The following is an 18,220-nucleotide window of genomic DNA, read 5'->3' as shown; positions in this document are numbered from 1 at the left end:
AATTCATATGGAAACATCAAGGACCACGAATAGCCAAAATAATCCTTAGCCAAAGAAATAAAGCAGGAGGTATCAAACTTCCAGACTTCAAACTTTACTATAAGGCTACAGTAATCAAAACAGCCTGGTATTGGTACAAGAACAGGCATATAGACCAATGGAATGGGATAGAGATTCCGGAAGCAAAGCCTCAATTTCTCAGCCAACTCATCTTTGTCAAAACCTCCAACAACAATCACTGGGGAGAGGAGAACCTATTCAGTAAATGGTGCTGGGAAAACTGGCTGATCTCATGCAGAAGATTGAAACAGGACCCCTACCTAACACCATGCACAAAAATTAACTCTAAATGGATCAAAGACCTAAATGTAAAACCTCTAAATATAAGAATCTTAGAAAATACAGGAGACACCCTTATGGAAATAGGAACTGTCATCCAATTCCTGATCAGAACCCTAAGTGCTTATAGCATAAGAAATAGATAGACAAGTGGTACCTCATCAAACTGACAAGCTTCTGCAAAGCAAAAGAAACCGTAAAGAGAGCAGGGAGGCAGTCCACAGAATGGGAAAAAATATTTACGAACTGTATATCTGACAAAGGCCTAGTATCTAGGATCTACAAGGAACTCAAAGGTACCAAAAGGAAAAAAACAAACAGCCCCATTAAAATGTGGGTAAAAGACATGATTAGACACTTCCCAAAAGAATATAAACGGGCAGCCAACAGACACATGAAAAAGTGCTCAGCTTCGCTAATCATCAGAGAAATGCAAATCACAACCACATTGAGATACCACCTAACCCCAATAAGAATGACCATCATTAATAAAGCAAACAGCAGATGCTGGTGAAGATGCAGAGAAAAATAATGCTTCTACACTGCTGGTGGGAATGCAAACTAGTGCAACTTCTTTGCAAGACAGTGTGTCGATTTCTGAAAGAACTAGAAATTGACTTTCCATATGACCCAACAATCCCTCTATTTGGAATATACCCAAAGGAGCTCAAATCATTCTACAAAATAGATACCTGCACACGTATGTTTGTTGTAGTTCTATTCACAACAGCAAAAACATGGAAGTGACCATGTTACCCATTGAAGCTGGATTGGATAAACAAAAATGTGGTACATATACACAATGGAATATTATGCAGCCATATAGAAGGACAAACATATGGACTTTGCAGCAACTTGGTTCGATTTAGAGTCCATCACAGTGATCTATCACAGAAACAAAGAACAGAGTACCATATGTTCTCACTCATAAGCAGAGCTTGAACCAATTATCATAATACTATAAGAAAGGGATTGGCGGTAGTGGGAAACTTTCGGGGGGTGGGGCAGTGGGATTGGCAATTAAGGGGAAACTGTTGGGGGAGGTAGGGGCACACCTCATCAACAAGGGTACCTGCTTAATCAACATTTGTATACCTAACCCTGAATTGTACCCCACATCTTTAAAAGAAAGAATCAAAAATTTAAAAACAAAAGAAAATTAGAGAAGAATTCTAAACAAAGAGTGTGTTTTAGAAAGATCACTCTGGATGAAACTTGGGTTGATTTGTTTGTGCTTCCTTAATATTCATTCATCCATTCAATCTTCCAAGTTTTTTGGTTTTTACTTGTAAACTAGTGAGAAAGCAACTTATTGTTTAAGTGATTTCAAGCCTCTTCACTTAGATAAATAAATAATGTATAAAAAGAACTTATGGATGTAAGGCTAAAAAAAACTGCTGGCAATATATGAGAAATTAAAATAGACAAGGAGTCTGAAGCGGCAAGAGTCAAATAACTGTGGGTTTTTTGGGAAAAGAAGGAAAAGGGTACATTTGAAATCTGTGTATCTATATAAAACCAACCCAACCTGTTGCCAGTGGACAAATTTGTACACTCTGTAGGGAAAGACATTTGGAGCTTCTGTCTAGCACCTCAGAGAATTTTTGTAAGTTCTGCTTTCTGTCATGCACCCAAACCTCTGTGACCTAGACAGTGAGGTCCAATGACCACTCACCGGCAGAGAAAGTATGTATAAGTGACTTGTCTGCCAATTTCATACTTAACCAGACACAAGGCCACAGGGAGTGTTTCCAGGCAGATGCTCAAGGCCTTCCTATGACTTCCTATGATCTTATTCTCTTTACCGAAAATAGATCGGTCAACTAAAGCACTTGGCAGAACGCCCAGAAGCTGAATAGTTCCTGGGAGAACCACTGAGTTACCAATAACTCCAAAACACCATAGAGTATCCCAAAGACTGATGGAAAGAGAGCTCTGAGAGTCCAAGGTCTTAGATCACAGGGTGCAACATCTGACTGAGTTGAGGGGCTTGGTTGTCTCCCAGGCTATTGCCACAGGCAGTGTTCCTCGATAACTGACTCTGGAGTGGAGTTTAGTGTGCAGAATACCCATGAAGGAGCACACTTGGAATCAGCTCCTTTGGATGAGAGAGGAATGAAGTGGGATTGGACAGAGAGAGAGGCTGAGTGTCCGGACTGCCACCTTGATCAACCCCTCAGGGCATCACGAGGCAAAAATGAACCTTCACATTTGCCCTGAGGTGGACTAATGTGGCAAACCCACCCTTCTGTATGCATGGGCCATTGAAGGTGAGCTGCCTTGAGAAGGGGAATGGCCTTAGGCAAGGTGGCTGAACGGATTCCTGAAGCAGAATCTGAGCAGTTACATTCACCGAATGACATAAATGCCTTGGGTTCCCCCAGGGATAAAACTACCATTTGTACTCCTAATAATGGTGATGGCTAAAATATATTATGTAATTATTGTGTAGACTATCTTGTTTTAACTTCACAATGAAATCTATAAAATAGTTATTATTGTCCTCTTTTGCATATAGGAAAACTGACACAGAGAGATGACATAAATTGGCCAAACACACAAAGCAGGCAGCGATGGAACCAGGGTATTGATTTACACCATCGGACTGACAGCATCCCAATGACAACTAAATATGCAGATGCCTTCAAAGGGATAGGCGTATTTAGCATTGAACTTTCTGACTCTCATGTGCCCCTGCTCTTACGTGGCCGCCCTCACCACAAGTCTTTCCTGCAAATGGGATACCTCTTTGAATTCTGTAACTCAGCTACTACACTAGAGACGGAAGACTAGAACTGAGACTTTGGGTGAAAGAGATACCAGTCTGCCAGTGATGCCGTCCTTGGTTCTGAAATGGAATCTACTAGGAAGCTTATGAGCCCTGGCAGGGATAGATGCAGTTTTTTAATTATGAAACACAAATTATGTAGCCACTGAGGACAGAACCAGAATTACATGAGGTAGATTTCACAAGAACTACAGTGTGATCTGCTTAGTGAAATACTGACTGCCTACATTGGGCAAAACCTAACTAAATGAATTGATGGTTAACTTAAACACACACACATACACAGTCCCTGAATTAAGAAGTTTCCTCTTAGAATTGTCCACACAAAGTTTAGTTTCTAATAAAGGGTTGAATATCTTGTGTAACTTATTGAATGATGCAGAAAAAGTGAAAAACAAAATGGTTGTATGGATACTCAAAGTACAGCCTCCACGAGATGTATATTTCACACCATCGTAAAGTCGAAAAAATCTAAGTTGAAACTTCTTAATTCAAGGACCGTGTGTGTGTGTGTGTGTGTGTGTGTGTGTGTATGTGTAAGTTAGTCATCATATCCATTTAGTGAAATATCTACTATTATACACTTTCAAAGATTAGAAAACTGACATCATTAAGGTCATGGAATTTGTTCTTGGTCTAGTCTTCCAACAAGTATCAGCACCAGCACTGCCTTATGCTATCTATATCTTAGACACATATAGCTCTCCACAAGAAGCTTCTTCTTCTATCTCTTGAGCTTCCAGCACTGTGTCACTTGCAAAGTATTTGCTCAATGAATAATTTATTGAACAAGTGAATTTATCATTAACAAACACACTGCTATTGTCTCTAGGTTGTGGAATTAAACTGTAAAAGTGTCAGGTTCTTTCAAACTCAAAAATAAGTTTTTTTAATTTAAAAATATCTTATATAAGGAGAAATTCAGGGTCCATTAACATGTTCTAATCCCACAAGTTTTTATTCATAAATAGCATCTCAAGGATGGATGTAAAACAAGCCCTGTGAGATGGTTTTAATGAGATGTGGGGAAATGAGGGAGGTGGCAGGAAAGGCAGGGAGGTTGATTCTGACTTAGGACCACATACAACATATACTCATAGAATACAAGGACCTGAACAAGAACTGAAGGAAGATGACCATCTCTAGAAATATGGCCTACAGCCTAGCTTGGGCCAGACCTCTGAATTCTTCAAACTGCCAATTCATTGTAAAGGGAATGAAAGACAAGAAAAGCTGCCCTTCACAACAGTTCCAATAATGGATTCGACTAAAACTCACTAGTAGATGCTAAGCCCACTGGACAAAGATTAGTTGGCAAAAAACAGTTGCATATTCTTAAAATATTACTCAGTTGATTGCTTATTAATTATAGTGGGGAAATGGATAGATCTGTTGACCATAACTTTAACCACATGATCACCTTACTATCACTAGTAATAACATAAATATATGCCATGTGCTTTTGGACAGTCTTACAGTTATGCAATATCCCTCTCAAAAGTGTTTAACTTGAATCTAATCATGAACAAAAAAATATAAATCATATTGAGAGAAATGCTATAAAGTAATTGACCTAGACTCTTTCAAAATGTCAATATAATGAAAGATAAATTTTTAAAAATGTAGAAAACCAAGATTAAAAGGAGACAAAGGTTATGACAGATAAATGCAGTTCATGGGGCTCGATGACATATTCCAACCAATTGAATCTGGGAAATTTGCCTGTGGACTATACAACATGTCTGTTAACCAAGTACTGCCTCTTAGCTTCAAACCCACTCTTTTATAACCTTGATTTGTGAAGTTGCAGGTGGAACCTGCTAGCAGTTTCCTTTTACAGGTCAAGTCTAGCTTTATCAACGTGGAGCCCCCTGCCGCAGTCGGGGAAGGGCACACAGGGCCACGGCAGGGGGTTCCACATCCTTGTTCTGGTGGGCTAAAGTTATTTTTTCTTTCCTCCTGCAGAGCTGCTACTGGCAGGTTGTGGGGAACCAGTGATGCCTGCCTTCCAGCCAGGTTCTCTGCCCACAAATTTCAATGTTCCTCGATCGAGCAGACCCCTATTAACTGCTGTTAAGTCATCGGCTAAGACACCAGCATCCACTAAGACACAGTCAAACCCTCTCCAACAAAGTCTCTCTCTGCTTAGGGAGGGCAGCCTCTTCCATGCCTGGTCCTCCTTAGGGGACTTGCTCTCAGTCCTCCAGGCAGTGGCTGCAACCTCTATTGTCTATTCCTGTGTTCTTTAGAGTAGGGGTTGGCAAACTTTTTCTGTAAAGGGCCAGATAGTAAATATTTTAAGCTTTGCAGGCCATAAGGTCTCTGTCGTAGCTACTCGATCCAGGTTTCAGAGAAAAGGAATAAAAGAAATCAAAAGATCACTTTGAAGAGCTGGAAGAAGCCTGGAGCCAAAGGAGGGACGGTATTTCAGAAGCTGGGAAAAGCACTCAATGAACAGTCACCTTTGACCCGCAGCCTGGTTTTAACAGCCACAAACCAGAAGGTGGCAGCAAAGAGCTATTCTGCCGGTGGAGACGCCTGTTCTAGGACAAAACAGCTGAAAAGGAGAAGACGGAACAGCACAGAAACCCATGTTGAAAGAGAAAAGACGAGTAAACGCTAAATATAAACAGATCTAAGCTCAGAATAAAAGAAATGGCATCCTCTTATTTTCTAGTGACAGAGGGGCACTAAGAAATAAGGCAGAGAACTCATGTAAGTTTTGAGATCAGAAAAGGAAGGAAGATGCTTTAAAATAAAGAATTAAAATATTAAAGCAAAATTAGAGACTTGTTCAAACAACTGAATTAGTGGGACAGGGTACCTCTGGCCCTGGCTGTGCTTTTGGTGGCCAAGACCCTTACAGAAAGTGTAAGTGACAGCTGAACCTCATTCTATCTAAAAACAGTCCATGACACTATTTTCTCTTCCTTCCTTCCTTCCTTCCTTCCTTCCTTCCTTCCTTCCTTCCTTCCTTCCTTCCTTCCTTCCTTCCTTCCTTCTTTCTTTCTTTGTCTTCTTCTTCTTCAGGTATGTACGTGTGTGTTTTTGTAGAGTGTTTTAAAATCACAAAGATTAAATTAAAATAATATGACTCTTCGAACCCACAGATATACTCTGACTTTTTGTTGTAATTTCTTCTTTGGGTCCTGAGTTTAAAGTTGTTACCTTTGGTAGTCACAGTCTAATAAGATCCTTCTCAGTCACTAAAGAAGAAGTCCCATTAATTTCTAAAAATTCATACTGAATGAATGTATAATTTACCTTGATACTAATACACTGAAACACTATTCTGTTATTAAGAAATGTATGTCTTTAAATTTTCCTACTATATGTTTCAACTACATATTCAGGGCTACCACAAATATTTATCGAGTTTTTACTTTGTTTTAAGCATGACTTAAGCACTAGGATACAGCAGTGTATACAAAATAGATAATCATTGGTGCCTTTATGAACTATATTTTCTGGTGGTTGTTATGCAATTAATAATAAACATTTTTAAGTGTGCATCTGTGTTGACTTTGTTCTTGGTTATTTCCTTAAAGTAGCATTTTTTAGACATAAAGTTACTGAGTTGCAGATGTAAATGTGTGGTTCTTTACATATATTGATGAATCACTTTCCAGAAGAATTCTAATTTACACTGACTTGGATACTTCAGCACATACGAGTAGCTATATCAATGTATCTTTACTGAATTAGTCTTTACATGTGTAAAATTGGGATAACAACATAATGTTTTTCATAATATAATTGTAAGATAAAAATAAGATAATGTATACAAGGTAATTTACCCAAGATGTCACTCGTATCAAGCACTCAACAAATAACTTTCCTTACTTTGGATGTGTTGTTTAAAATCCACATATTTTTCAGGAGACAGACTTAAGTGTAAAATGTATAAGTCAGTTGTTAAAGATTTTTTAAAAAAATCCTGTTAAGGAATTTTTTTAAAGGCAGCCCCATATTGTGGAGTATTTTTGTGTGTGTATGTGTTATGTATCCCTAATACTTTTGAGAATATATTATCTTTCAGATTTGGGGTTAAACGTTTTATATACAATATGATTACTTTATCAAGCAAAGGTACTATGTAGGTATTATTACATTTGCCTAAGCCATAAGACACCTAGGTTAATAAGAGTTAAATACATTCTCAGTATTCTCAGATAAAATAATTGGCAGAACTAGGATTCAAATTAAGAAATATCTGATGCTAAAGCCCATTCTCTTTCAACTGATGCACACTTCTCTTGAAAAGGGGAGAAGAAAAATAGAAACAAGCTTCAAAGAATTAAACGGAAATAAATACATTAAATGAAGCCAGTAGATTGGAGAAGAAAATTATGTTCCCTTATGATACGTACAGCAAGTTAAATAACATTCTATTATGCTTTCAAATGTTTTGCATCATCAAGATCCATGAATGTCCCATGTTTTAATACTACTGTGTTTTTCGGATCTATTTATACTTCCTCAAATAAATACGTGTCAGGAAGAAGAACTTGTCTGATGTTTGACCAAGGGCTTACCCAGAAATCCCCTGAAGGACTTGACTCCTAATACTCCTTCACATTGCTGCTCTCCTTGTACCCTTCTACCCTTTTCCCCAGTAGTCATTTCCCACTAATATAGACAGACATTCTCATTATTACAGTTAATGACCCCCAAAATTTTCACTCAAGGTTGACAAAGTATTCTGCCTCTGAATGGAGTAGAGAAGCATCATAGTCAATTAAAAACCAATGAAACAAAAGCAAAAAAAATCAAAGTTGTGAATACAGAACACACAGAGAGAAGGAAATGTGATGAAGTTAGAAATATAGAGCATAAATAACTCCAAACTTCTAGGCTGCTGAAATCAGAGGGAAACAGGAAAGTTGAGGGAATTCCTAACTGTGGATAAAGAAAAAAATACAATTTTATCAAGAAAAATTAACTTTTTCTTAATTTTGAAACCTAAGGTAAATTAGTTTCATAGGGGTTTTTTTTTTTATGTCTTGACAATATGACTAGTTCACTTATTACTTTGAAAACCAAGAAGCAACAGTCAATTTTGGCCATTGCTTTTTCTAACATTCATTGAAAGTCAAGGACGTAATATTAATTCATTAAAGGCTATTGTATGTGGGGTAAGAGTAGCATGTTCTAGATTTGACTAGCTATAAGACATAAAGTCTTTAAAATGAAAATTAAAGAATTCATAGAATGTCTATTTTATAACCACTTAAAAAATATCAGTCTCATCTGGAATTGCTATAGAAGTTGCATGGTACACGAACCAAGCTTTAGTTTACCAGAACTGTTTTGTTCTGATTGAACTAGAGATGCTCTGAGTAGGCCTGTATAGTTAGAAATTACGCCATATAAGAAAGCTTTTTAGAAAGTTCTAATTTAATTTTTATTTTTTACAAGAGAAGGACCTATAAACTTAGTCTCAGAGGTGAACAAATAGTATTTGAAGGGAGGTCTGAGAATTTCCTCTAAAGAACAGTTTGGGATTAGTTAAAATATTAGAAAAGGACTCAAGGGAAATCACAGATCTCTTAACTACAAACTTATGGACCAGATTACAGTGAACTGGAGACTTCTAAGGACAGAATACATTATCTTTTTCTAGCATTAAAAATGACTCCTTGGTGTGATTATTTGACTGAACCTTGCTGGGCAGAGTGCAAGTCTAGTGTCTTATTGACTATATATTAGGGCCAGCATCGGATGTCCTGGTCTCTAAACCCTACACAATTACTTAAAAGCTATGTTACCTTAAGAAATTCCTTTATCCTTCAAATGTATGTTTTAATAACAGTGGCTCAGTATTATGAACCTTAAGTTAATTAACATGTGTAAGGAGCCCTTCATAAAATAGGCTTGCAGAAAACTCTTTCTTTCGACTTTGTTCCTTCATTTTTATTAAGTTTCCTCTTATTTTAGCACTATGAGGGGGGAATTCTTTTTTTTTCCCTTTTGGAGAGTAGACCCCTTGTAGTACACTCAGAATTAGCCCCACCATATCAAATGGTCAACCAAAGATTTTATCTGGAAGTTTTGAGCAGTTCGAGTCATGATTTGCAGATGAAACATCCGGAGATGTGGCAAACATATGACTGGTTCTTCCACCATGACAATGCACCTGCCCACCATGTTGAATGTTCAGTAGTTTTTGACCAAAAATAGCATGATGTCCGTGTCCCACCCTCCCTATTCACTGGATCTCAACTTTTGCTTCCCTGAGTGAAAAAAGTCCTCAAAGGGAAACGTTTGGCAAATATGAAAGAGAAGAAACAAAAAGGCAGAAGCACTAGAAGGAATCAGAATGGATGAGTTCAAAAACTGTTTTGAACAGTGGAAAAAGTGTCTCTATAGGTGAATTGCATTAGATGGAGAGCACTTTGAAGGTGACTGAACATGTGAAAAAAATACAATTTTTAATAATTAAATTCCATTTTCTTTAATGTGTGTCTCCCCTCATATTATTCTAACCAGGAAACACTTTCCCAGCAAATTCCATTAATTTCAAGCAAAAATCCCTTCAAGAACATGCAACTTGCACAGAAGCCTTCAACTGGAAAGCTAAGAAGTATTCAACTTCTGGTGAAATCTTTCAAAAATTTTTATTGTTATGTCACATTTTTTGGACAATTCTAGATGGTTTTCATTTCATCAACACAATAATTGGATACATATTGCTTTTTTTTTTTTTGGCTTATTTCCTATCCCAATTGGCTACTTTTATCCTGACACTTGGCCAAATGCCTCTTTTCTGAGTAAGTCTATTATTGAGATTGAAAATATTAAAAAGGTGGGACAAATCATGAGTAATAGGTGGAGAATTCCATAAATCTCCAGATATCGTTATTGTGAAGGATTGCTTCTATTCTAAGACTGCCTAAAACTTACCTGGTATTTTACAGGTGAATTAACTTGAGAAAACATAATTCATAAATTCTAACTCTAGGGCTTCAAAAGTTTATTCATCAGTGTTACCCCAGAAATGACATTGCTGTAATTAGTTTCTAGACGACATGGATTAAGGACTAATTTAAGGTCAGGGTCAATAAATTTAGATTTGCCTGCAAGGAAAACATGATGCCCAGACTAAGAATGTCATATGGATTTTCATGAAATCAGTCAGTGAAAGACAATAGGGTCAGACAAACAGTACAAACCTGAATTGTATAAATCCAAAGGATCTAAGAACAATCCAGAAATTTATCTTGAATTCACTCTGACACAGATATGCGTGTGTACATTATAGAAATGTAATGCCATATATATTCAGGCTCAAGGATGAGCAGGAGTGATTAGCAGTTGGAAGTAGTTCCTATGTGAAGCACTTTCTGTTGTTCCTTTCCAGTGATCTCTCAGTTCTTGTTGGGTAGGAATTAGAAAAACAAACAACAACAACAACAAACACACGAGGAACACTTTCTTCAATTTGGCATGAATAAAGACAGAAAGGGGGAGTGATGTCAACAAGATGGGCAACCAGAGATGCCTGGAGCTCCACCCTACACAAAGGGACCAAGGCAACTAATAAACAACTAAGATGTGAATGGAGTGTCAAAGAGAGAATGCTAAGGTGCAGTGGGGAAATGGAGAGGCACCTGTGGTTACTGGAAGCCCAGGATGGCAGCATGGAGGCACCTGGCCTCTGCAGCCCCATCTCTCTTACCTGGATCAGATCAGCCCAGAGACAGAAGGGACATCTTCTTGCAGGGAAAAGGTAAATAGAAGAATCTCACCAGCCCTAACTGCCAACACAAGTGCTTAGAGTTTTTACTACAGGATATTTTCACAGTTCTCACAAAGTCTGAGCTCAGTTTGGAAAGCTGCTGAAAATTCATGCAGTTGTATTGCTCCAGATTAGAAGAACAAAGTGTGCACTCCCCACTCCCACATACCGCCTGCAAGCCAAGCTGTAGCAGCATGGCGCCATCTTGATACCAGAGCCACTGCTGGAGTGTGCTGTCATTTGTGGACCAGTAGCCACTGCACCTCTGCAGAACTGGGGCTCCATCTTCATTTTACCAAGCACACATGGGTGACCGAATACTACAACCCCATCTGTGTGGAGCCTGGGCCCAGGGTTAACTGTGACTCTTGTCCTACACAGCAGAAAAACTGATCCCCTATTGCCCTTACTTCCAACCGGAGAAACACTCTGACAGTCTTGCCCAGGGTGAACCTGTCCTTCACCTAGCCAAAATGCTGTGTGTCCTCTCCTTAGCAAGAGAGGTCTCTGAGTCAACAAGCATCTGACACACTCCAAGCCAGTCAAGACAACATACCCATGTCCCAGGCCCAAGAAACAACCCCATGGGCCACCACAATAGCTGTGCCTCCCAGGCCAATTGATCAATCTTGTGCCCATGTCTGGGCCATGAAAAACAGCCCAGTGACCTGCCCCTGGCTGACATGCGTCCAGGTTGAACAAGCATCTTCATGCCCATGTTTCAGATATAGAAATAGTCCCATGGGCCACCCCTGACAGACAAGACCATAGGCTGACTAAGTAGTTGTATGCCTGGACCTAGGCTTAAGAAAAAGCCCTATGTGCTGCCCCTGACAGGCACAACACAAGGCTGATTGAGCAACTGCATGCCTATGTCCCCAAGCAGAGTAACAGCCCTGTGGCCCCAACCCCAGAGAACCAGATCCTAAGTTGGTTGACCCACTGTGTGCACACATACACCACTTATCTGGAAAAGCCAAACAAGCCCACTCTTGGCAAAGCCACACCATCACCACCACAAATTCTCTTAGCCAAGGCCATTGAGACACTTGCAACTGTCACCAGCATGGATTACAACTGAAGAAACTACATGGAGACTATATTACTTTGTCCACTTAGAACTAAATACAACGCAACACACTAAACCAACAACCAAAGACCCATCTATATAAATTCATCTTTTCCCATGAAAACTACTCAACAAAATACAAAGAGGCAGCTGTTAGATGCATAGAAATTAGCATGGGGACACAAATCAAGGAAACACAACACCTCCACAAAATGTAATAATTCTCCAGTAACAGATCAGATCATAAGGAAATATACAAAATGCCAGAAAAAGAATTAAAATTGTAATCATGAGGAAACTAAGTGAGATAAAAAAGAATAGGGATATATATAATAACAAAATCAGGAAAAAATTCATGATTTGAATGAGAAATTCAACAAAGAGATAGATATCATAAAAGAGAGCCAAACATAAATCCCAGAGCTAAATAATTTAATGGATAAAATAAAAAATAAAATTGATACCTTCAACAGCAGACTAGTACAAGTAGAATTTATGAAGAGAAGAGTGGTATTTGAAATAACAAGACAGAGAAAAAAATAATTTTTAAAAAATGAAGAAGGCTACAAGATTTATGGGACACCATTAAGTGAACAAGTATTTGTATTATGGGAATTCTAGAAGAAAGAGAGAAAGAAAAAGGCGAGGGAACCATATTTAATGAAATCATAGCTAAAAATGTTCTGAATTTTGGGAGAGACAGAACATCTAAATACAGAAAGCTCAAAGAATCCCAAATAAATTCAATCCAAACAAATCCTTCTTAGGCACATTATAGCTAAACAGTAAACAAGTCAAAACAAAGAAATAATTCTAAAAACTGCAATAGAAAATCATCAACTCACACAAAAAAAGAGTCCTCTGCTACACTAACAATAGATTTCTCAGCAAAAATCTCACAATTTCCCTCACAAGGCCAGGAGAAAATGGTTTGATGTATTTAAAGTACTCAAGAAAAACAAAAACAAACAAAAAATATTCTACTCAACAAAGCTAGATATGAAGAAGAAATACAATATTTTACAGACAAGCACAAACTGAGAGAATATATCACCACTAGGCTGGCCTTATAAGAAATGCCAAATGAATTTTTATATCTAGAGATGACAAGACAATAAACATGATCTTTAAAATATGCAAAACTATAAAACCCACTGGTAGAACTGATACCCAAAGGAAACAGAGAAAGTGAAAACAAACAAACAAAAAAGTTATCACTGCAGAAAGTCACTCAAGCACAAAAATAAACAAGAGGGGAATTGTGAAACAAAGAATATACAAAACAACTAGAAAACAATTAGTAATGTTACAAGATTAAGTCCTCACCTATCAATTATTGCATGCAAGGAACTAAATTCCCCAATTAAAAAATATAAACAGGTTGAATGAATTTTTAAAAAGACCAAACTATATGCTGTTTATTATAAACTCAGTCTGTAATGATACATAGATTAAGAGTGAAGGGATGACAGAAACAGAAACCAAAGCAAGCAGAAGTAGTTATACATATATCAGACTAAATAGACTTCAATTCAAAAGCTATAAAAAAGAGAAACAGAAGGACATTATATAATAACAGAAAGATCAATTCAGCAAAATAATATAAAATTTGTAAATATATATATACCCAACACCAAAGCATTCAGATATATAAAGCAAATACTACTAGATCTAATGGGAGAGTTGGACCCCAATATAATAATAGTTGGAGACTTCAACACTGTACTCTCAGCATTGGACAGATCATCCAGACAATAAAATTAACAAAGAAACACTGAATTAAATGGCACCATAAACCAAATTTACCTAAAAGGTGTTTAGAGAAAATTTCAAAGAACAGATGCAGGATACATTCTTTTAATCAGCACATGAAATAATCTCTAGGACTAATTATGTGTTAAAATACAAAGCAGTCTAACAATTAAAAAAAAAATCAAAACCATGTTTTTCCTGACCACATGAAAAACAAACTAGAAATCAATAGCAAGTGTACCATTCAAAACTATACAAATACTTGGAAACAAACAATAAGCCCCTAAAAGATCAAGGGGCAAAGGAAGAAATTAAGAATAAAATTTAAAAATTTATGGAAACAGCTAAAAATAGAAGCATAACAGCCCAAAATTTATGGAACACAGATGAAGCAGTATTAACAGTATTATCAATAAATGTTTACATTAGAAAACTAGAAAGATTTGAAATGTTAGAAAATGAAGTATCACAGGTAACCAAAACAGCAATAACAAACCGAACCCAACATTAGTAGAAGGAAATAAATAATAAATATCAGCATAGAAATAAATGAAACTGAGACTAAAAATGCAATACAAAAATTCAATGACACCAAAAATTGTTTTTAAAAGATAAATAAATTGAGAAACAATTATTGAGACTAAGAAAAAAAGAGAGAACTAAGTAAATAAAATCTGAAACAAAATGGAGAGATTGCAACAGATACAACAGAAAAAAAGATCATTAGAAATGACTATGAACAACTATATGCTGATAAATTTGAAAACCTAGAGGAAATTGTTTTTGAATAAATACAATCTATCAAAATTGAACCAAGAAGAAATAGAAAGCAAATATATAAACAACAAGTAATAAGATTGACTCAGTTGTAAAAAGTCACCCCCACAAAAATAAAGGAATGAATGGCTTCACTGCTGAATTCTACTGGACCTTTAAAACATAACTAATGCAAATCCTTCTCAAACTATTTCAAAAAATTGAAGTAGCAGTAACTCTTCCTAAGCCATTCTATGAGGACAGAATAATCCCAATACCCAAACCAGGCAAGGACAACAAAAAATAAAAACTACATACCAATATCCTTGATGAACATAGATATAAAAGTCTTCAAGAAAATTCTAGCAAACCCAATCCAACAATACATCAAAAAGATAAAACACCATGATCATCATCAAGTGGGATTTATCCCAAGAATATAAGTATGGTTCAACATATGCAAATCAATAAACATGATACACACATCAACAAAATGAATAACAAAAAACATGTCATTATCTTAATAGATTCAGAAAAGGAATTTGATAAAATTCAGCATCCTTTCATGATAAAAACTAAATAACTTAGACATAGAAAGAAAGTACCCAAGGACAATAAATCCATATTTGAAAAATCTATTGCTAACATCACTTTGAGTGAGGAAAAGCTGAAAGTCTTTTTTCGAGGAACTGGAACAAGACAAAGATGTTCACTCTCTCTACTCTTATTCAACACAGTAATGGGAGTCCAAGGCAGAGCAATTAGATAAGAAAAAGAAATAAAGGAAATCCAAGTAAATAAAAAGGAAGAAGGCATATTTTCTTTGCAGATGACATAGTCTCATATATAGAAAAACCTAAGGACTCTGCCAAAAGACTGTTAGAACTGAAAAATGTAGTGAAGCTGCTGGATACAAAATCAACATAAAAATTAAGTATCATTTCTATACATGAACAACAAGCTAGCTATAAAGAAATAAAAAGTCATTTCTATTTATAATAGCTACAAAAATAAAAATAAAATAACTAGGAAAAATTTAAATGAGGTGAAATACCTATACAAGGAACATTATAAAACCCTGATGAGAGAAACTGAAGCAGATACCAACAAAATGGAAAGACATCATATGTTCATGAATTGAAATAATTAGTATTTTTTAAATGACCATACTATCCCAATTATTCTACAGATTCAATGCAATTCCTTCAAAATATCAATATCTTCACACAGAAATGAGAAAAAAAAGTCTTAAAATTTGTATGGAACAACAAAAGACCCCCAATACCCAAAGCAATTCTGAGCAAAAAGATCAAAGCTGGTAGCATCGTTCTACCAGACTTCAAAATACACTACACATCTGTAGCAATAAAAACAGCAAAATTTGGGCATATACACAGTCACATAGACAAATGACACCTTAAGTAGAGAAATAGAAACTAATTCATGTTTCTCCAGTCTACTAATTTTTGATAAAGGTACCAAGAACATTATTGGGAAGAGAACAGTCTCTTCAATAAATGTTGCTGGAAAAACATGACATCTATTTTCAGAAGAATGAAATCGGACCCCAACCTCATAACCTATACAAAATTCAAAATATATCAAAGACCTAAATACAAGACTTGAAACTATAATGCTACTAGAAGAAAACAGGGGAAATGCTTTGGGACAATGACCTGGAATAGATTTAATGGATAAGACTTCAGAAGCACAGGCAACAACAAAATGGGATTATATCAAACTACAAACCTTCTACATAGCAAAAGAAGCAATCAACAGAGTGAAAATACCATCCCCAGAATGGGAGAAAGTATCAGCAAACTTTCCAACAGGGGATTGATACCTAGAATATATAAGGAATTCAAACATCTCAAAAACAAACAAATAATCTGATTTAAAAATGGGCAAATGATTGTATAGACATTTCACAAAGAAAACACACTGAAGATCAATGACTTTATGATAAAAACGCACAACATCACTAATCCTCAGAGAATTTAAATCAAAATTACAATGAAGTTTTATTTCACCCCAGTTAGGATGGGTATTACCGAAGAGACAAAAAATAACAAATGCTGGCAAGAACATAGAGAAAAGGGAGCTCATACACACTGTTGTTGGCAATGTAAACTAGTACAACCACTATGCAGAACAGTATAAAGTTTCCTCAAAAACCTACAAACAGAACTCCATACAACCTTGCAATCCCTTTACTGTATGTTTAGCCAAAGAGAAAAAAATCAATATACTGAATAGACATCTGCACCCTTATGTTTATTGCAGTTCTATTCACAATAGTCAAAATATGAAATCAACCTAGGTATTCAACAAAAAATGAATGGAAAACAAAAATGTGGTGTATATAAATAATAGATCTATTTACCTATCAAAAAGAATGAAATCATGAAACATGGATGGAACTGGGGGACATTAGTTTAAGTGAAATAAACCAGGATCAGAAAGTTATATACTGCATGTTCTTACTCATATGCGGTAACTAAAAAAGTTGATTGTATTAAAGTTAAAAAAGCATAATAGAGGATATTGGAGAGTGTGAAGGGGAGAGAAAGGGGGGATAAGAAGATTTTTTTAAAAAAGATACTAAAATAATAATAAAATTATTGTTAGATAGAAGAAATAAATTTTAGTGTTCTATGCCACTGTAAAATGATTAGAGTTAACAATCATATGTTATGCAGTTTCAAATAGCTAGAAAAATGATATTGAATATTTCCAACACCGAGAAATGTTGTGTTTGAGATGATAAATTATCCTAATATGATCATGAAACATTACATGTACAGCAATATCATTCTGTACCGCATAAAATGTACAATTATATGTCAATTAAAAATATAATTAAAATAACAGAGAGGGAAGCACTCTATTTGGGGTTACAAAGCAAATACAGTGGAGTCACATCAAAATTGCACTTAATATATAAATTCTATTTTATGACATTTGAAAATTTTAGAAAAATAAATAATCCATTGCAACATCTCTTTCATAGTGAGATAAATAGCATATGTTTGAAGAATTAAATGCAATTTGTGACAGCCATGAGGAAAATAAATGGATAATGACAAGGGTTTCCAATCAATTGAAAAAATTAATATATGTTGTTAAGTGGCCAAATAAGTGGACAATCTTGTCTTCATTAATATTTTCAAGGAAAAACAGTTCATTGATTGCCATACAGAAACACATATTAATGAAAAATTTTAAAATGTTATAAATAATGTCTGCAGTAGTATTGTATATGCCAAACCATGTATATAATCTTATGCTTTGTATTTTTACCATAATCTTAAATTTAATTTTTACTTCACATGATGTTTACCTTGATTATTGGCTTTAGAACATGGAAGATATGACAAACCCCTTTCAAGACTCATTGGAATCAACAAAGATCAACTGTAGGAACAACACCCCTATCTCTCTGTACAGAAACATTTACTAGCCAATCTACCTGTCCTAAATTCTGACATTCCAAGGGAAAGTCTTCATTGAAGATGAGATAGTACTGGCAACAGGTCTTGGACGTAGTGTACAGACTGTATATTTTATAGATGATTTTTTGTACATAATTCTTTTTTTTTGAGTTGGAGTCTCACTCTGTCACCCAGACTGGAGTGCAGTGGCCACCCCCGGCCACTGCAGCCTCGACCTGCTGGGCTCCGGTGATCCTTCCACCTCATCCTTTCAAGTAGCTGGAATTACAGGCATGTGCTACCATGCCCAGCTGATTTTTTGACTTATTGTAGAGATGAGGTCTCGC

The 18,220-nt window shown here is 36.1% G+C and overlaps 1 protein-coding gene across 1 annotated transcript in view; it reads right to left on the bottom strand.

Annotated features, from left to right (window-relative positions):
* Positions 1 to 18,220, bottom strand: part of CCDC178 (coiled-coil domain containing 178) — a gene marked incomplete at both ends in the record, with an annotated part of 170,614 nt that overhangs the window by 28,054 nt on the left and 124,340 nt on the right. The window lies entirely within an intron of this gene.

Source organism: Carlito syrichta, unplaced genomic scaffold, assembly GCF_000164805.1.
Source record: "Carlito syrichta isolate Samal-C Ts95f unplaced genomic scaffold, Tarsius_syrichta-2.0.1 Scaffold302285, whole genome shotgun sequence".
NCBI classification, from domain to species: Eukaryota; Metazoa; Chordata; class Mammalia; order Primates; family Tarsiidae; genus Carlito; species Carlito syrichta.
This window is presented reverse-complemented; position numbering and strand designations above follow the sequence as displayed.